Source organism: Mercenaria mercenaria, chromosome 1, assembly GCF_021730395.1.
Source record: "Mercenaria mercenaria strain notata chromosome 1, MADL_Memer_1, whole genome shotgun sequence".
Taxonomy (NCBI): Eukaryota; Metazoa; Mollusca; class Bivalvia; order Venerida; family Veneridae; genus Mercenaria; species Mercenaria mercenaria.
This window is the reverse complement of record NC_069361.1, coordinates 1,589,886-1,612,357: the sequence shown is the minus strand read 5'-3', so window position 1 is coordinate 1,612,357 and position 22,472 is coordinate 1,589,886. Positions and strand designations below refer to the sequence as shown.

General features: G+C 35.6%; 1 long non-coding RNA gene across 1 annotated transcript; it reads left to right on the top strand.

The window, feature by feature from the left end:
• The first annotated feature begins 547 nt into the window (after positions 1-547).
• Positions 548-21,533, top strand: LOC128555471 (uncharacterized). The gene is made up of 3 exons (XR_008370082.1): positions 548-675; positions 19,140-19,307; positions 21,462-21,533. It is a non-coding gene; the product is annotated as an uncharacterized LOC128555471 (long non-coding RNA).
• Positions 21,534-22,472: the final 939 nt, after the last annotated feature.

Here is a 22,472-nt window from a genome sequence, read left to right as displayed (position 1 = left end):
TGCTTCAAGCAATTTTAGAAAGTTTAGATCTGGAAATTATATGTTGGTGAAGGTTATAAAATCGTTAGATTTAACATCTTGATATTTTTCTCTGTAGCATAGACATAATTAAGTTTTAAGCATCCTGGTTAATAGGTAATTAACTGAAACCGTGTTTGAGTTATAAGACTACAAGTTTGAAATACTTTGAAATTGAAGATTGAAAGTACAGTAGAAATGTTGCTTTACCTTTGTAAATATTGGCTATTATCTATGCTTCAAAGATGGTATGCTATTATCTAGGCGGAGACTTCTTCCTAAGTATACTATAACAAAGGCATGCCTCTCTTAAATTATTCAACTAAGTTAGAAATAATAAAGGGAGGTATTAAGAAAATACATTTGTACAAAATTCTATCTTTTAGTCTCATTCATTTATGACACTTGTGCAGCACACGTTGAGTAAAGTTATTTGGAACCTTTGAGATTTTTTAGTGTTATAGCTTTTACACATTCTTTAAAATAATAACATGCTTTCACCTATTAAATGTCTTTTCATTTACTTTGTAGACCAAGATAGCTCTTGAAAAGCAGATAGCAGAGCAAGAAGAAGAATTGACGAGAATCAGAAAAGGTGTGAAACGGAAAGACGAGGAGAGACGATTACTTGAGGAAACTTTGCATGATTCTAAAAATGTATGTGCAATATGTAGCTGTAATGACTAACCCTTATTGTGCTGGACCCGATTGATTCTGCCTTTGCGACCAGTGTAGATCATGATCAGCCTGCACATCTGTGCAGTCTGATCATGATCTGCACTGTTTGCCATCATTCAGTCAGTATCTTTTTGGTAAGCACCCCTTTTAACAGGAAAAGGTAGTGTCCAAATTGAAAGATGGACAAGTTCATTTAAGAAATTTAGCAGGGTAAGGACTAAAAGGGAAAGAATCATGAAAACTAGGGCTAGGGATATATCAGGACAGTTGGAGTTTTTTTTTGTTTTTTTTTTGTTATTACAGTGCTGTAATGAATTGAAAAAGCAACTAATTGCAGATGTTAATGGAATACCCAGATACTTTTGCAAGAAATAGATCCATGATTTATGTATTCTAATTTACTCAATTAGTGAAAAGAAACAGAAGCTGTTTTGTTGAATTAAATCTGGCTGTGGTAGTCACTATGGGACTGTCTTATCAATATCGTAACTTTACGAGAAACTTGCGAGGTCCATTTCTCGTAAGTTCCGATTTACGAGAATATTTATGATTCTCGCAAACCGTCTTATCAACGTCCTCGTAAGTCCGCATATCGCAATCCTCGTAACTTTCTCGTAACTTTCTCGTAACTGGTTAAACACAGTGACGCAGTCTACATTTTTTTTAACGTCGTGTAAATAAAACGGGCACTTGCTTAGTAACAAAACAACCGTCATAATCTAAACATAAACATGTAATTTAATTTAATTTAATGTATTTAATAAGCATATTTTATAAAAGTTTTCTTCGGCGGAGAGATAAATGTTTAAAATAAATGTGTTCCAAAACACAAACAAAAATATTCGCACCGGAAAACTAGTTAGCTGATATTCAAGTGTTCATATTTCGTCTGTTTGAATTCGGACTGGTAAAAAAGCAATTTTTATGCGTACATCATATTCAGAAGATCTGACGTTGAAGAAATTTACGAACAATTCGAAAAATTGTGATTTTTGCGAGTCTGGATTGTGCTTTGGTGTATAATCTGAAATACATTTTCATCTTAATCACCAGGGGCGTAGCGTGATCAGTTTAGATGTTACTCAAGGGAAGAGTGTGGGGGAGAGGAATCCCCTCCTCCGGCTGGGTCCGAGGAGCCTCCCCCGTGGAAACTTTAGAGCAAACATAGAGAAAGCAGGGTGGCTTCTGGAGATTGTTTTCACCAATACTATGCTTCCTCAGTTTTGAACAAAATATTCACAAACGGCTCGGAATGTAAAGAAATGTCTATATAAGTTGATGAACGATACAAATCGGGGTCGGTGAGAGGGGTGGGGCTGGCATTTTGGAAGGACTTGAACTAGGCTGTTTATTTATTCAGGACGAAATTTGTTATTCACAAATTAAGCAACATGAGCTCTTTTTCCAAACTTATTTGTTGTATACAAAATTTGCATTCACTATACATTTTACTATGGAAAGACAAAAGCGTTGAACATTGCAGTAATAATATCAATGACGTCAAAGATCACAGCTGAATATTATGACTGTATAAATTATCACTGGAGTTAAACATATTTTAAATAAAACCAGGAACTGTATTTTTATCAGAATTGTAGTTGAACGTGGGCGGGTCTTTTAACTGTGACTAAAAGATCGATATATTGACATTTATTTTGATTTTCTGATACTCCTGGAAAGTAAATCAGTTATTTTTGTAGCAAGCTGTCGTAAAATTGAACGGTATTTTTGTGCGTTTATATGGGCATGAACCACACTGGAAGGCTTCTTGCCAATCAATCAAAAGAATCGCTAGCGCGATTCATGAATTTGCAAGAAGTCCCAGAAAATAGCATTCAGTTCTTAAATAAAGTACACATGTCTGCATACGTGTTACAACGGAATATATGCAAATCATCTTGCAATAAATACTATTAACTGCCTAGGAACTGATTAGACTGCTGAGGACAAACATTGACCTATGCACAATTTCAAAACAGAAAAAAAATGATGAAGCTATTTCAATAGATTCTTATTTCATTCTTCAAGTTCAAATATTTAATTACTAATGTCGTCTACACATTTCCTTTATTATCGTTTCGTGAACTTGGATTTTATATTTCAGCCTTAACATCTGTCACAAGACTTTTGTCTCTGTATCATTATTTACTTGATTTCCAAGGATGTAGAGATACATGTTTTGAAAATCAATGTTCATGGCAAGGATGATGCTGTTATATTAAAATGCAACATGCAACTTGTAAACATGCAACAGATGGCTAAAATAACCTTGGTATAGAAATCAATATAATGCTTACAACATTATTCTTCAACTGCAATATTTAAAAGAGAATTTACCTTAAATGCTGTTTATGAGCATTTATTACATATGTGTATCCTAGGTTTAAAGAAAACGAGGTATTACCGTATTTCAAAGGTATTGAGGTGTAGGATGTATAATTATTTCATGCGTAAAATTTGATTGATGTATTTTTCTGGCAATACATTTTGGGAAATGGGCGTCGGGGCATAAGAAGGTGACTGGTGTTGAAACTTTGTTTCTCTATAGTCCCCCTTCCCACGACTGGGTGAAGTAGGGATGAGTAGGTGCCTCTTAGCATAATGACCCAGAAAGTATATTCATAAGGTAGAAATTAATGAATTGATAGTTTATATGACTGATGTTGAGTGTTATACTATGGCACTGCGGATAACAAAGCCTTAATGTTAATTTATGAATTTGTTCTTTTTGCTCCCGTTGATTCTCTTTGATTATGGGATAGATAATTTAATTTTGTTTGAGCGTAGCGAAACAGGAAATAATTAACAAATAATCAAGGCCTTCGAGTGGTTTATCGTCTAATTTCCCGCGGTTCAGAGTTCAGATGCGTAGGAATTGAACCATCAAGGTGTTAGCCCGAGTGGTTAAATACTGAAGCATCTGAACCGTGGTAAATTAAACAATAAATCACAACATTTCCGTCTTTGTTTAACTGGAAATCAAATCGAGCCATGTGAATTCATAGTTGTTACAGACACAATTGTTATTTTACTATTGATGGACAATTGCCATTAGGAAGATTGTTCTTATGGTCAATAGCAGCTATAGTATATATGCATCTGAAATCATATGTGTATTTAGAATTTTAAATATATCTAGATTTAAATAAGTATTTACAATAACAAGAGCAAGTAGAGCAAGAAAAAAACAAAATTTAGAAATTTTGATAGAAATTTTGATAAAAGAGCAACAACAGTCTGCCGTCACAAAAAATTATAACAAAGTCAAGGACCAAGACAACAGCATACTCATATGCTATGACATTGTCCATACCTCAATACCTCCATACCTACTCCTGATCTGTTTTTTTATTGCTTATATGGAGTTTTTAACCTTTTTATTTTTTATTTTTGGATCTTAAATGATACTCAGCTGAGTAACCGAGTATGCCACGCTATTTTCGTCACAGCCATTTGTATATAACTGTGTAACCACAAGGCATTACGTCATCTTTTTATCAAACAAACTATAATAATGTCAAAGCCTTTATTTTACTATTGTCATAGCAATTCCCGGCGTCGGTTCGTTACTCTCTTTCTTATTCCGTAATATAAAAAGCCTAACATAATATGAAATAGGCCTAATACAAAATTGCACAAACAATAACTCACGCATTGTGTAAAGAAATACAAAATACAATATCAACAATATATCTAAATATTTTTACCACAACTGAAGTGAATTAAATAATTCAAAATGATTTGAATTTGAAGTAGGCCGAATAGTATATGTAAGATTTACCATCTTACAATTAGGAGTAGAAATAAAATCTGGAAATTAGATCCCTGGAAAGTAGATCGTAGGAGTAGAAAGACTGTTCTGAGGGCCGAAGGAATTCGGCGGTGAAAAGTGCAAAGGGATTTAAAAAAAAACAACAGACCAATGTATTTCTTTCTCTCATTCAATTTCTCATTCAGACACGACAATTGGACATATTAAAAAGAAAAAAAAACATGACAAGTGTGCACAAAGACTGCATGGACAAACACACGGATGAATTGCCCCTGGAACCTACGTTAATATCTGTGATATTACGTACATTACCGTGGATCCCCGATTCAAAAAATAGCAGACGACACAAACATAACCCTAGGGAGCCTCCGTTAATATTCGTGTTATAACGTACATTACCGAGGATCCCCGATTCAATGAAAACGGAAGAATAGGCGAGCGGATTGATCAGGCGACGCTCAAACCCCTAAAGCTTACTAGGTATCGTTTTAAAAATAAAGATATAAGCCATCAATTACGATATTCTCGGTTTACTTCGAGCTACAGTAAAATGCTAATGTTTGTATTGTGAATTTGGATGACGAAAACGGCCATGTATTATGAAAATTTAAAATCATCACCAAATTTCTTTCTTAATTTTTCACGGGAATGATACCTCCAGATCTTTCTAGAAAACTCACTACTCTCACTAAAAATCTTGGAGCCATCATTACCATCACCCGTCTTATACTTCCTTTACATACGTGTATTCCCTAACTAAATCTCAGTTTTTCAACGGTCTAAATCCGGAAACGCGCCTTTTGTGAAAATTAACTTTCATTTTCAAGAAATAATGTTTATTTCTGACATAACTGTTATGTGAACATGATACAAAACAAGACATTTAAAACTGACTGCTGAACTGAGACCTTTGCATGTATAATGGAAGACTTTATATAAAATTTATATATGTGCCATGAAAGAATGTATAAAAGTATGATTCCTTGTTACGGTCTGATTATAGTATTCTGGATATTGGTAAGTGTCACACAGAATTGTTATAATTTGAAGGATTGTGTAAGACATAAAGAAACTGTTGATGTGAACATACCCTAAACATAACTTGGGGCAATTTTCGGACATTTGGGAAAACCATAGGACAGGCAATGGAGCTGATGTACAAACTTAAAAACAGTACGATTTTTTTTTACATAACCTGAAATGATTTTGGCCCTGTTAAATGCCCTATAAACTATAGAGGATACACCATTGAAAAAGATCCGATCTATCACGGCCCAATTTGCAAGATTTTCAAGTCCCTCTGGGTAATACATGAGCCGCGCCATGAGAAAACCGACATAGCGGCTTTGCGACCAGCATGGATCCAGACCAGCCTGCGAATACGCGCAGTCTAGTCAGGATCCATGCTGTTCGCTTTCAAAGCCTATTGGAATTAGAGAAACTGTTAGTGAACAGCATGGATCCTGACCAGACTGCGCGGATGCGCAGGCTGGTCTGGATCCATGCTGGTCGCAAAGCCACTATGTTGGTTTTCTCATGGCGCGGCTCATATATGCTTAAAATAACTATGAATGTTTAGAAATATACACAAGACAATGTACGGTACCATGTTTCCATGCATTGCGTTGCACCAGTTGCTTGGTAAGATTAATGAATGGTGTCTCCGAGTGGTAAAGGTCGCTGACTTCGAATCACTTGCCTCGCTGTGGGTTCGAAACATCACGTGAGGATGTTGTCAGTATGGTTTATGGGAGGTCAGTATTTATAAAAGTGTCCACTCGTTCTTAAAAGAATGCCCGGATGGGCACCTGTGATTAATTATTGCATGTACTATTCATAATTTTTCTAACAGACAGACATACCTATCTTACTCTGTCGAAATACTTGAAGTTGACAGGACAGGTGTACAGAAACAGTGTGATAGTTTCTACGAGTTCAACTAGTGACGTATATTTTGCTCGCGGATGAACAGTTTGTAACTTGAATTCATCAAAACAAAAACATGAAGTAGAAAATGTGACATTAGTTGTAAACGTGTATTTTTGCGATTTGATCTAGTTTTTGATCCAAATTTCAGACTTGGTCGTGATTTTAAGAAAATAAACATTCCGGCCTTATTTCGTACAGATCATGACGAAATGACACTTATGGCTGTTTCTTTCCCAACCTAGTGATAACAAAAAACTTCCCATACTTCAATACAGGTTCAAACCCTTAGTATGTAAATCATATGAATGAGCATCTTTTTCACTTTGACTTTGACTCATCAACAGCAAAAACCTCAAGTGTCATATGTTGAAAATAGAGAATAAGTCTGTGAAGTTAGTTTTTTTTGTTGATGTTAAATTCACACCGACAGGTATAGGTCATGTGGCGATTTTCCAGCTTTGGTGGTGAATGAAGACCCCAGGTGCCCCTCCGTGCATTATTTCATCATAAGCGGGCACCGACCTTCCGTAAGCCAGCTAGATAGCTTCCTTACATGAAGAATTCAACACCCCGAGTGAGGCTCGAACCCACGTCGGTTAGGGGTAAGTGATTTGAAGTCAGCGACCTTAACCCCTCGGCCACGGAGGCCCCCTGAGAAGTAAGAGTAGGAGCAAGTGTTCTATAGTTATTAAGCAGAAACTTTTCAGTCTAAGGGTCAGTGACCCTGACCTCCGACATACCGACACGTAAAAAGTATAGGTCATTTACATTCAATCTCCCTAGGACGTTTAAAGGCTGTAGGCTAAAGGGTTCTTCAGATATTGGCCGGAGAACATTTTCAGTCTAGAGGTCACCATTACCTTCAAACAACTGACCCGTAATGATCATTTGATGACGACAGGAAATCATACTGTAGTTCTAAATCTGTCAGCTACAGCACGCTTCAAGTATCCAGCAGACAAAGTTTTCAGTCTCAACGTCCTTGTGACAATAGAAGTCTACTTACCACAGATAATTCTATAAAGCTTAGCGTCAGAAGGCCAACGCACTCTTGAAATATTGGTCGGAAACTGTTTACAGTCTCAAAATTCCACTGATCCCAACAACAGTAAGGGTCATCTGCTGTCTACAGGTAATAGTCCCATGAAGTTTGACTACTGTAGGCACAAGTATTATCTAGTTATTGATCAGACAAGGCAATCTGAAAGACAGCTGTCCGCCGCCGCTGTTATAGATAGTGAAAGGGCTGATGGTAATGGGTGGAAGCACTGACGTTGTAAATTATATGACATCTATGAATTTGAAAATTCTTCCAAGGGGTTTAGAAGAAACAGAGCAGACCCAAAATGAAGGCTCAAACATTTGACCTTGAGTTGTGGCCTTGACCTTGAGCCAAATGGCTGACTCATAAGTTCTTAAAATTGTCTTGATGAGGTGATCAATTGACCAAAGTTTCATGAAATAATTCAAGGGGTTTGGGAGATACAGAGCTCCAACCTTTGACATTGAGCCAACACGGCTGACTCGCGAGGTCTGCATATTGTCTTGATGAGATGATCATTTTACCTAAGTTTCATGAAAGTCCTTCAAGGGGTTAAGGAGATACAGAGCAGACACGGTTGACTCATAGGTTCTGCACATTGTTTTAATGAGGTGATCATTTGACCAAAGTTTCATGAAAATCCTTGGAGGGGTTTAGGATATATATTTAGCGATAGAAATGTTACGGACGAACGTCAGGACAGAGACCATTCCTATTAAAACGATGCCGACAGACCAACAATGAGCAAAACAATTCACCACATATTCTTCAAAGTTGGGCATAAATACGACCTTTTGACATCTTCTTCCTATACGAGATTCAGAGACATAAAAGCATTCGGCTTGTGAATAATGGCCTTAGAGCTTGACCTTTCAGCTATTGACCAATCCTCCTGTTACAACGTTTATATTTAATCATTTTAAACTGAACTTCACGGCATACATTTATGTCTGTAACCAATCAATTAACACTATTGTTAAGTGGTAGCTTAAAAATACAAGAAGTTGTCTGTGCTTTTCAAATTGTATTTCCATTTAGAACTTTATAATAAATTTTCAAAAATCACAGCTTGGCTTTCAGTTCTGTAAACACCATGGCCAATCTTTGATGGATACCTGAAAAATAAAAAAAAGAAATCAGTCAAGATACACATATTCATAAGAGCTGTTTGAAGAACGTGTATGCCCCATGATGGGTTGTTCCTCTGATCTGTATGACCTTGACCTACTAATCCCCAAAACATTTTGGAGCCTAATCATACCATGTATGGTAACTGTAAGGGCAATTGAGTACATCAGCTAATGGACGGATGAATTAAGAAGGTCCAAGACCTTCACCATATGACAGTGAATATATTATATGACACACAGAATCATGAATAATATATATTTGTGATCAGTATAAAGCATAAAACACAGCATGTGCCCTCATTTTGAACAAATTTGAGAGATGACTTTACAATGATGCTATAGATCAATTTTAATGAAAACTAGAGTTCTCACAGGAGAGACGAATTATACCCCCACAATATGTCATTGTCACAGAACTAAGCCAATGTCGACAGTGAACATGCTTGACCTTTAACCTACTGACCTCAAAATCAGTAGAGGTAATTTGCTGGTCATGATCAACCTCCCTATGAAGTTTCATGATCCTCGGCCCAAGCGTTCTCAAGTTATAGTCTGAAAACAGTTTAAATGTTCCGGGTCACCGTGACCTTGACCTGTGACCTACTGACCTCAAAATCAGTTTGAGATCAGCTGGTCATAACCAACCTCCCTATAATTTTCATTAACCTAGACCCAAGTGTTCTCAAGTTTTCATCTGGAAACCGTTTAACTGTTTGTGTTATTGTGACCTTGACCTTTGACCTACTAGCGTCAAAGTCAAACTTCCTGTATTTTATCATGTTACACCTGTGTACCAAAATTTATAATCTTAGACCTAAGCGTTCTCATGTTGTCATCCGGAAACCGTTTAACTGTTCCGAGTCGCTGTGACCTTGACCTATGACTAACTTACCTCAAAGTAGAATCTTACCTGTATTTCATGATGTTACACCTGTGTACCAAAATTTATGATCCTATGCCCAAGCGTTCTCAAGTTATCATCGGACAGCATTTAAATGTTCCGAGTCACTGTGACCTTGACCTTTGACCTACTGAACTCAAAGTAAAACTTGACCTGTATATCATGATGTTACACCTGTGTATCAAAATTCATGATCCTAGGCCCAAACGTGTTCTCAAGTTATCATCCGGAAACCATTTAACTGTTCCGAGTCACTGTGACCTTGATCTTTGTCCTACAGACCTCACAGTCGAACTAACCTGCATTTTATGATGTTACACCTGTGTACCAAAATTAACGATCCTAGGTGCAAGCTTTCTCAAGTTATCATCTGGAAACCGTTTAACTGTTCAGGGTCAATACAACCTTGACCTTTGACCTACTGACCCCAATTTCAAACTTGACATGTATTTTCTAATGTTACACATGTGTACCAAAAATTATTAAAATCGGTCAAGCCTTTCATGAGTTATCTTTCGGAAACCATGAACCTACATGACCCAGTTTCAAACTTTACCTAGTAATAATCAAGACAAACATTCTGACAAAGTTTCATAAAGACTGGGTCACAACTGTGGCCTCTAAAGTGTTCACAAGTATTTCCTTTGATTTGTCCGGGTGACCTAGCTTTTGACCTCACATGACCCAGCTTCAAACTTGACCAAGAAATCATCAAGGCAAACATTCTGGCCAAGTTGCATAAATTTTGGGTAATAACTGTGGCCTCTAGAGTGTTCACAAGCTTTTCCTTTGATCTGGCCTACTGACCTAGTTTTTGACCCACATGACCCAGTTTCAAACCTGACCTAGAGCTCATCAAGACTAACATTCTGACCAAGAATCATAAAGATTGGGTCACAAATGTGGCCTCTAGAGTGTTCACAAGGCAAATGTAGATGCACGACGGACGCCGACAGACGCCCGACAATGACTGGTCACAATAGCTCACCTTGAGCACTTTGTGCTCTGGTGAGCTAACAAAAAACAAAGTTCCATAACTCAGCAGAACATATATTAACTCTTATCATGCTGGACACGACTGATTCTGTCTTTGCGAATGCGACCAGTGTAAATCATGATTACCCTGCCCATCCATGCAGTCTGATCATGATCTGCACTGTTTACCATTCAGTCAGTTTATTTTTCATAAGTACCCCTTTTTACAGTTAATGGTAATGTGACTAATTCATTATAGAAATCTTGCAGGATAAGGGTAAGACCCTAACATGCACAATGCACAACTAGGGTTTGTACTGATCACATCTGAACTAGCTTCAAGACAAGGAGTTATCTACTTCTTTTCTATTTTTAGCTCTGGATATACCAAGTTTGAAGAAGATACATTCAGCTGTTCATGACAAGTGTATGTTAAAGGTATTTCTATTTTTAGCTCAGCCTCTAGCTCAAGTGCCCTCACTTTGAACAAACTTGGGTGAGGACCTTTATTTAATGCTACAAACCAAATTTAATGAAGATCCATCAAGCAGTTCATAAGAAGAAGTCATTTAAAAGTTTTTCTACCTTTAGCTTTTGATGGCCACATAAAATCAAGAAGAATCTTAGAAAACTATTTAATTAAAAGTCCATGACAGGATGTTACTGACCAAGTTTTGTGTAATTCTGACCGGTAGTTTCAGCAAAGAAGATGTTTAAATAGAGAATAATAGGTTAGTGCCGTAGATGAGAAAGTTTATCTGGCGAGGTGGAGGGGGTTATCGGGTGAGCCGAAGGCGAACCTGATAACGTCCGGAGCCGAGCCAGATAAACTTTCTCCATCTTAGGCACTAACCTATTATTCTATTTATCTTGTCATTACTTCATTTTCCGATAACTAGCAATTTATTTTACAAAAAAAAGTGTGCGACAACCGTTTTAATGACGTCATATTCGTAATGACGTCACTTATATAATAACGTAATCACCGGCAAAACCGCAATAACTTCTTCGTTTTTGAATAAAAACTCATTATTTGACCACTCATTTTCTTAGTTCGGACATTTCCAACACAATGGTGATGGTTTCAATGCAAACTTTCTTATGACAACAATATCGATCATAAGGTCACATGATTAACTGACCGTATATCACTGGTCACGTGTCAACTGACGGTATATCAAGAAAGATATACGGCACCCTGATATCGGGTCGAAAATACTGCAAGTGACAGGATAAATGAAATTACTAACACAGGAAGCCGGGCGACATACAACGAACCATCCACCTACACTAACAGCTCAACCTGAACAAAGTTCAGGTGAGCTAAAATGGTGGCACCATTCATGAAATACTGGTGCCAGTTGTGGACCTTGTGTCATGTGATGTGGGTGATGATGCCAAACAACTATTTTAAGTTTGAATTAAAACCATTTAATAATAACAGAGGTAGAGTGAATGTTCATCAAATAAAAACTTTTGCCTAACATTTAAGTAACAAGAGCAGATGGACTAAGTTGCTCACTGAGTACTATTACCATAACATGTAAACATGTTTAACCTAGTATTTCATGGAGACAATATTCTGATCCTATTTTCATTAAGATTGTGAACAATGATTTTTCTTTTATTTGCACTTAATGACCTAGTTTTGGCCCTACATGCTTGCATTAATTAGTAAACTACAATCATGATTTGATGAAAACAAACATTCTGACAAAGTTTTGGGGAGATTGGAGCAAAAAAAGTCGCCTCTGAGTGTAAACAAGCTTTTTTCTTTGATTTTACCTAGTGACCTAATTTTTGACCCACATAACCAAGATTTCTATAACTTTTAGGACTTATGATAACAAACATTCTGACAAAGCTGTATAAAGATTTATCACAACATGTAGGACCTAGGTTTAAACTTTTCTTTGATTCTGACCTGCTGATCTAGTTTTATCCAGGTGACCAATAAAAAAATCATCTGAGATTTTGATGGAGAGAAACACTAAATAAAGTTTAGCACACATATGAAAATTGCAGCCCCTATTGCGACACATGTTTATCTTGACTTGCCAGGTGACTAGTTTTTGACCCCAGATGGCCAGATTCAAACTTTATCTAGATTTCATTAAGAAAATTAATTCCTGAAAATTTTCACAATATCATTCAAAAACGCAGAGCCCTATTGCACATACACCCGTTTTTTTTGTTTGTTATTTGACATGGGTGACCCTAGGTTTTTGACCATAGTAACCCTATTCAAACTGACCTAGAATTCATTCAGACAAGCATTCTGACCAATTTTCATGAGTTTCAAATCTACAGTGTTAACACAGATTTTCATTTGATCTAGACTAGCTAGGACTCTAGTTTTTTAAAAAAAAAACCACAATGACCCAGTTCATATTGCATTCAAGATCATAAGATAAACATCCTGACAAAGTTCATGAAGATTGACCTAGTTTTAACTCCAGATAAACCAGATTCAAGTTTACCAGTCCTATATGATTATCAATTTGAAAATTTATTATTAAACCAATTCTCATCAGGTTCCATTAAACTGTGAAATCTAAAGCGATGACAAGATTTTTCATTTATCATGCCTAGTGACCTAGTTGTTAATTCCACCTGACCAGTTTCATACTTAGCCTAGAGGACTCAAATTAACATTCTGACCAAAATTCATAAGATTGAGTCACAACTGTGACCTCTAGTGTTTTACTATAGCTTTCCTATTGATTCGACCGAGTGACCTTTTTTGACCTCAAACATAAACATATTCATTCTTAAGTAAGACAAATTTGCATAATTCATTATATTTGTGATCTTTTTTGGACTTGTCAGTCATTATGATGCGGGAGTGGACGTGGAACAACTGCAAACTGTATTTCAAGTGTTTTAATCAATTAATAATTAATTAGAATGCAAATTGCACTGAAAACTATAACCTGAAATGTATTTAGTACAAAAGGGGAATACATTCATGGATACTGGTTGCCAGAAAGTTTTGTCCCGTGCGTATATGATGTGTTTAAGTTTGAAGAAATATCCTAAAAACCTGTACTAAACAGGTGTAGACATGGATGCTGACGCCGGTGAAGTGGACATGCTCTCCATATACTTCATACATTTCAGCTAAAAAAATTCAAATGAATTAGTTTAGCAAGTATCTTACTTGACTGTATTGTAAAAAACTCATCAGTAGATAACAAGGGCCATTAACAAGGTTGTCTCGGGCTGTTGCTCACTCAGAACTGTCTTCGATAGATGTCTTGTACAGTTGTCAACTCATAATACCTGAAAAAAAAATACCCATATTATTACATGTTTTTCCATACAATTATGTAAAGACAACCCTCAACTACATTCGGAAATGACTGGCAATGAATGTTCCAAACACTAAATCATTTTACTTTCTCAAGATGTAAAAAGATATCCTATTACTTCTTTCAGTCATAAATCACTGTGGTTTACTATTAGTGCAATTTTCTGAATGAAGTTAGTTGAATGTAAGAATGTTACAATTTGCTATGTCTGCATTCTAGTTAAAACTGTTTTGTGAAAAAAAATAGAAGAACAAAAAACTGATGATCTACCATATCAAACTTTGGTATGGGTTAAACAATCATTCAACTACTGATGATAGAAATATGTATATGCACTGTTAGTTTTCTATAGGAGCCAAATGATTGGCTGTTTAAAAACTAATTGTGTTTAGGCGAGGGTTCTTCTCGTTCCTTTGTTAAATCAACAAGAATTTACCAATTTGTATTTTACTATTTTAATATTAGTATCACCATAGTATTTAGTATAACATCCTGAAAATACTATTAACAATACTTATTAAATACTGTAACAATCATGTAAACACAAAGTTGTTACACAACAATACATATCAGTTCATATTAAGACTATCTCTGTAATCAAATAATGAATCTCAAGCTCAACATATAATGTGTGTTGTAGTGGCGTATTACAGCTAAAATACATTACTTCAGAAGTGTGTATAACTCAAATGTACATTGCTATGGCAATTAATTAAAGGTTACAAATATAAAATTATGCATACAATTGTGGACTAAATGCACCTATGGTCACAGCAATATTTCAGCACAGCATAACACAACACACACTGTGATCTGTTAGAGGCCTGTAATGATAAAATGGTTTATAGTGCAAATAGAGATATGAGACAGTGATAAAGAAGATTGCCATTATGAACAAAATATTAAATATCTAAACAGAATGAGCCAATACCTAAAGATAAAATCTTACTAAGCCCTTTATGAGACCATTGAATTGATAATTACATACTGTAGTGAGTAAAATAAAAAACCTGTATTTAATTCCAATATTAATTCAACTGTTTTTTAAAAAAAAGCTCAATACCTGTTATTCAAGGATATAAATTAGTTGGGGCAGTAGCCATGCCCTAGATTTGGGCTGAGGCCCCTAAATTGTTGGGAAAATTACCCATATACTTAATGTTAAACATTTATTTTTGACAGTCTGGGTCCCTAAATTTTAAAAATAGCCAGTTTATATTCCTGTATTCAAGTACATGACTAACAGACAATGACCAGGTTTTTTCTTTATGAAAGACTAATCCAATGAAATAAAGTGCATTTCAGAGGGAAAATTTTGACCTAGGGTCAATGCACAAGAATTCACAACAAAAAACACTTATAAAACTAACAATAGGAGATAAACTCTTGATTGTTAAATATTACTATCCAAACCTTTAAATCATGGCTTGTATCAATATACATCCATTTTTATGTGTATTAACTATCAAGCGAAAATATTTTCATTCATTATGGGAAGTTGTTTTGATAAACCAGTTTACATGCATTAATCTATAATAATTAAATTTCTAAATTAAAGAATGGCACAATTTCGACCAAGACTGAGCTGAGTTACAAACTTGCCCTGTGAGGTTATCTGAATAATCTGATACAGCCCAAAGTAATTTGAATGAGGCTAGTATAGACACAGGCAATAACTGTTACCATAATCTCTGTTTAAAAAAGAGGACAATTCTGACAAAATAAAGCTAGAGGCTCTATGTGACCTGTCTGTGAGATCAACTAATGATGAAAAAGACATGTGTGACTGACCTTTGAAAGCATTTCATAAGTAGTGCTTGAGAAACCTGCTGATATGTAAAACTGCTGGGTCCACATTATAACAGATTAGTTAATTTTTAAATTGTAGACATTTCCACTAAAATCTAATTCAGTCATCAAGCTTGTAAGCATTTTTCAGTTCATTGTGGTGAGTACTGTTATGCTTTCTTGTTAACTGCAATGTAAGGAACTTAAAGGGCCAAACTATTTTTTTAGTATGACTTTCAAGCTCTTATTGGGCAGAAGACCCCAGGTATTACTTCAGGCAAGTTGCGAGCAGGCACTTGCGTGTAAACCAACATAAGTAATTAGCTGTGTAACTTTCCTGCATGAAGATGCTATACCCTATGGTTGGGCATTCAACATGCACAGGCAACAAAGGGGCAACTGATTTCCACATCAGTAGTTGAAAAGTCAAAATATTTTCAGGTGTACTCTATAGGACAACAGTACTGAGTGCCTATTGTTATGCATATTATATGTATGAATTTCTGAGAAGTAAATAGTGATTATGTATAACATGGGTAAGTCTAAATATCCCTACAGGTCTTAGAAAAGACATAAAAATATTACTTTGTTTCTACAATAAAACCGTACTGTGCGACCTCTAAAAACCTGTGTTGACTGCGTTTCATACTGAAAAAGTAAAGCAGATTGTTCAAAACTTATCCTGGTTTATTAAAGCTGTTTATGACAAAATGTATATCAGTAATTCGTCTGTCAACTGTTTTTTCAGAAACAAACAGTAAAATCTGCTTTAATATGAAGAAGTATTAATTATTTTAATGTGCAATTACATTTATTACGAATCACTCCTCATGTAATAAGAAGGATTATTAAAATTATTTGCTACTATAATTCAGACACAGACATATACTTTAGAATGATAGGAATTTTATAATGACTTCATTTTGAACATTTATAAACTTAAATGATCATATTTCATGTTCTATTGATGTAAATGAAATTCAAAGGAAGGAATAGAAAAAAATACGCAATGGCTTTTTGTCACTTACCACCAAGAATACCTGACTAAATGGACTGGAAAACAAGACGAAAATGCTTTACCGCCATGCTGCTATCTGACAGTTGACCCAAGATTACCAGGACTTCAACTCTGTTCAACATTGTCCACTATCTGTTACAAAAAAAAATGTCTCATGTTAAGAACTTTAATTTAATACAATATAAAGAAAAAAGAAAAGAGTTGTTTAAGCGACATACTACCTTTGAGAAGTTATATGACTTTGGTTATAATTTGGCAGCCAATTTTTTTTTTTCATGAACATAAAAAATATTTAATTTCTTGCTATTTCTATTTTTTTATAATTGTTATCTCAATAATAATCATATATTTGTCATAGGTTTAAATCTCTGCTTAAAAGTTTAAAAGGGATTTTGGATTCCCTTCCTTTCATTTCCCACTTTATGACTTTGACAGTTGACTTGAAAAAATTTAAATTTGTGCATAAGCCCCAAAAGTTTCCTTGAGAATGTTTTTTTTTTTTAGGTTGGTTACTGCCTGAGCATTTGTTGTCTGAATTTTTCTGGCATTCTGCAACTTTAAAATTTTAAAGAATTGAAAAAAAACTGTGATACCAAGTTGTGTGATAAGAATGTTTATTTGTAACTTTAAATTTCATGACATATGTAAAAATCACAAAAGCACTCAAGATTTCAAACCAGATACAAAAAACCCCAGATGACTCTCGACTGGCATTGGGTTACCCGATGCTATCCGCAGGGTAGGCGGGGTTCAGTTAATTTATTGGGGGGCAGAGAATTCCTCGATTTATTACCAATAACAATTTCAATACAGACGGTCATTTTTGTTTTTGTAGCGGTTCTCGTTCGGGTGGCCCCGGTTCTCAATTGGTTTTGAGCGTTGGGACGGGAAGCCCAAGGTCCAGGTTTGAATCCCCGTCGAGGCTGCAATTTTTTCCCGAACGGGGACATTTGGGGGGTCGCCGGAGCTCACCTTGGAGCCTATGCAGGGCAAAGCGTTTGGCTAAGGGAATTGAATTCGGTTAACGTCTGGGCAGACATTTGGCAGGAGTGCTAAATCTCGCAAAAAGAGGGAAGGGTGTGCGGTTTTTCGTATCGGGTGGGCCCCGGGAGCTCAACTGGTAGAGCTCTGGCATTTTAAGAGAAAGGTCCGGGTTTGAAACCCGGTCGGGCTGCAATTTTTCCCGAACTGTTTTCTTTTCAAAAACGTCAAACAACCCTTTAATTTCAGGCATTTTTCCGTACGAATTAGATCATTGATGCCCAGTTTAATTTTATTTTTATATTAAAAAAAGTTCATGCATATTCATTTTTTAGTATTGGTAAAAAAACGATCGAAGTAATTAGGGTACGGTCGACCCCAAAAAAACCCTTAGTGAAAGTCTGCAAAATCGACATAAAAAATTTTACCCAATAACCGAATATTTTTTCAATAATTATTTCACATTCCCTCCAATTGATTTCAAAAAGGAAACGCGAAGTAAAAGAATTTATGTGCTAAAAAATTTTTCCTTTTTCACTCGTGGGTAGCACTGACCCCAAAACGCGTGCTTTTTTTTATGTCGTGACGTAGTTCTCCCTGTTGTGCAACATGTCACGGAAAATCAATTTTACTGGAACAATCTGCAGTATTTTCGACAGAAAGTTTCGTCGTGGTTGCTCACACGGATGCCGCCATTTTATTTACGATATCGTAAATATTTACGAGACCCCTGACCCTCTCGTAACTTTACGAGGATTTTATGTAGAAACTTACGATATCGTAGCTACGATAATTTTCATAAGACACCTGTCAGGCTTACGAGAACGTTGCGAGAGACTTACGAGAAAGATACGAGAAATATTCTCGTAAGTATCTTGATAAGACGGGCCCTATATTACTATATGTGAAGTTGTGAAAACATATGACAAATGGTCTTATCAATAATGTGATCGACAAAGTCTAATTATAAAATCAGTAACATTTAAACAGGAAAGTGGAATATGGTATTTTATAGCAAGTTTAAGGTGTTATCCTAACCTGGCTATGGAGGTCAGGTTAGCAAAAACATGAAAATTGCGCACCCAAAATTTCAAAGTAAGAAAACATATGTTTACCTTTAGCCTGCTGGCGGCAAGTGATTCTGCCTTTGCGACCAGTGCAGACCAAGATTAGGCTTGCAGGCTGATCATGGTCTGCATTGTTCGCTATTCAGTCAGTAAATTTTCAGTGAACACCCCTTGGAATAACAAATGGTATTGCTCAGATTGAGTGCTGGACCAGTCCATTTTAGAAATTTAGCAGGCTAAAAGTTAACTAAGCATGTCAGTAAAATGTAAGAAATATCATTCTACAGGAATTTAAAGGATTTTGATTTTTCTTCCGTTTTGAGAACAGTAGAAATATATATTTGAAGTAAGATTTAAGATAATTTTATAGTATGCAAAAGATTTATTAGAGATTTACATAAAATGAGTTAAATTACTGGTAACTTTAAAACATGCTTTTATTTGTTCTCTTTGAAAAAGCTGCACAATTTTATAAACAATTTGACTTGGTACATTACATACAATGCTTATATTAATTTGTTTTTGATAGAACTATGATGACCTATACAAAGAGTTAACCAATGTACGAGCATACTATGAGCGGTCTTTGGAACAAATCAGCGTACTGGAGAACAACAAACATTTGGCCATACAACAGTTAGAACTGGCTGAACATGAGAAAGAACGTCTCCGTGTGGAGAATGACAGACTTAGAGAGGTACATATACCCTTTCTAAATTTGTATAAAATTGTGGGCTCAATATAAAACTGCCTTTTATGGCTGACTTCATTGTAAAACTACAGTGTAACTTACAAAAACTGCACACCCTCGGAACCAGAAGAAAAGTCCGGTTTTTGGAAGTTTCCTGTATTTGGAAGTACGGAGTGTTTTCGACAAATACAACTGTATACTATAAGTCGTTCTCTATGATTTAGAGCAACTTCAGACTTGGAAATTATTTTAATTTTGTCCTGTAGGGACAGTTCAGTTTTATGATGTTTCTACGTTGTTTTATTCGTTTTAATTACGGAAATGATGAAGGTTTCGTAAAAAAACGTAATTTTGAAAGGTTTATTCACTTTTTTACATACAATGTACCTACATCCAGCTTTGAAGTTGCGACAGTTTGAGAAACTGTTTGACCAATTGCGAAATCAAAACATTGTCCGAAGTTAAATCTTCATGCTGGCAAATTAATTTCTTAACTAAATGCTCACTTTTAATGATGCTGCAGTTATAATTAAAAGTCCATGAAGATGTTTGATGTAAACATGAAAATTTAAACCACTGATCATTTCTTTAATGAAAGATCATTATCTAATTATCTTGATCTTCAGCGGTATTTGATCCTTTGATTGACAGGTTGTGATTGTAATGCGTGTCAAAATAATCGGTCACGGTTAATTGGTAAACAATGGAATCACAGATGAAATTTTCCTAGAGGCACAGATTTTCATTCAAAAAAATAGTTGTGCGGTTTCTGGAAGTAAAATTGTATTGAAATGAGTCAAATTTTTCAAAAAATTGTCCGGTGTTTAGTGTTTGGAAGTTCCGATGTTTAGAAGTATGGAAAATAAAATATAGAAGGAGAAAAATCGGTACCGAGAAAATTGTCCCAATTTTCAGAAGTTTCCTGTTTTAGGAAGGGTTGGTATTCAGACGTTCCACTGTAGATTGTCATATAACTGTTAGAAAGATTTTTATGTCCCGCTTCAAAGAATTGGAGTATATTGCAATGCTCATGCTGGTCTGCCTATCTGTCGGTCCATTGGTAGACACTTTGGTGGGCAGTAAATAACTAGAGAATGCTTGGACTACAGTGATTAAACTTCAAAAGTTGATTGCCTATGGTCAGTAGATGACGCCTATTATTTTAGGGTTTAGTATGTCAAAGGTCAATGTTACAGTGACCTTCAGGTTGAAAACGATTAGATCAGTAGATCAAAGTTCACACTGACCTTCAAATTTAAAACGGTTATGGTTGGTAGATGAAGCCAATAGTTTTGGAGGTCAATAGGTCAAAGGTCAAGGTCATATTGACCTTCAGACTGAAAATGGTATCTGCTCAATAACAGAAGAAGGCTTGGGCCTGCAGTAGCATCACTTCATGAGATGATTGCCTTAATTCAGTAGATGGTCTCTATTGTTTTTGAGGTCAAAGGTCGAGGGATCATAGAAATTGTCATAAAGTGGAGAAGGCTTAGGCCTTTGGCTGTAAAATTACTTAGGATGATTTCCTGTAGTCAGTTGATGACCCTAATTACTCTTTAGGTCAATAGCTAAAAATCTGTGGCCAGAGATTGAAAATGGTTATTGATCAATAACTTGAGTATAATTTTTGGCCCACAGCTATCAAACTTCATAGCTTGATTGTCTCTGATCAGTAGATGATTCCTGTTGTCATCAGTTCAAAGGTTTAGGCCCCAGCATACCTGAGACTGTAAATTACATACTTATTTACCTCAAACATGCCATCTTTGGGGGCATATGTGTACTGCAAACAGCTGTTTTTTTGTACTGGATATTTATGCACATGGGTAAAATCATTGATTTTGATGACAGATTTTTTTGTGGATTAAGTGGTTGTGTCAGTCAGTATTATAATAAAATGAAAACATATCAAACTGCAAGTCTTTTTATCCTTAGAATTTGAAATGTAGGAATTCATGTCCCTGCCACAAAAATTTTATGTCGACAAATTAAATGTTTGTACAGTACCTAATTAATATTATATGTGATTTTTGACATACATATTGATGCTGATTTTAATTATCGATCCGGGTTGACTTTTTGTCGTGATAATTATAAATAGGATTATGAAGAATTAATGTTAATTTTAGTATTTTAAACAGACAAATATTAACTTTTCAGCTGGCTGAAGGAAAATCTCGTGATTTGAAAAATGAAAGACAACAATTGGAGGAAGCCGTCCTTGACCTCAAGGTAATCATTTTTCTATAGATTTCACTTATCTCAACTTCAAGGTAACTTTGCTGCTTTAATTAGATGTTCATGGCCTTTCAAAGAATATCCTGATGTTCTTTCCCTGGTGAAGTTTACACCACTTTTATTAGCTCACCTGTCACAAGGTGAGCTTTTGTGATCACCTTCGTCCGTCGTCCGTCCGTCCATCCGCAACAATTTCTTGTCTGCACGATAGAGGTTTCATTTATGATTTTATTTTAACCAAACTTGCACACAACTTGTATCACCATAAGATCTCGGTTCCTTTCTTGAACTGGCCAGATTCCATTATGGGTTCCATAGTTATTGCCCCTGAAAGTGCCAAATTTAGTAATTTTGATCTGTCCGCACAATAGCAGCTTCATTTATGATTTAAATTTAATCAAACTTGCACAAAACTTGTGTCACTATAAGATCTCGGTCCCTTTCTTGAACTGGCCAAATCCCTTTATGGGTTCCAGAGTTATGGCCCCTGAAAGGGCCAAAATTAGCTTTTTTGACCTTGTCTGCACAATAGCAGCTTCATTTATGATTTGATTTTAACCAAACTTGCATACAACTTGTATCACCACAAGATCTCGGTTCCTTTCTTAAATTGGCCAGATTCCATCATGGGTTCCAGAGTTATGGCCCCTTAAAGGTTCAAATTTTTGCAGCCATATAGAGACTTCATTTATGGTTTGATTTGATACAAACTTCCAAATTATCTTCAACAACAATAAATCTTGGATTCCATGACGAATCTGTCAGATCCAATCATAGGTTCCAGAGTTATTTTATATATGATTGCATCCCCTGATTTGAATCAAAATAGATTTATATCAGTAAGTACTTATAGGACTCATTTGAAATTTCATTATTGTCATTAGTTGGACTGAGACAATCAGAGTAGATAACTATGGACTGCTTTTATATCAA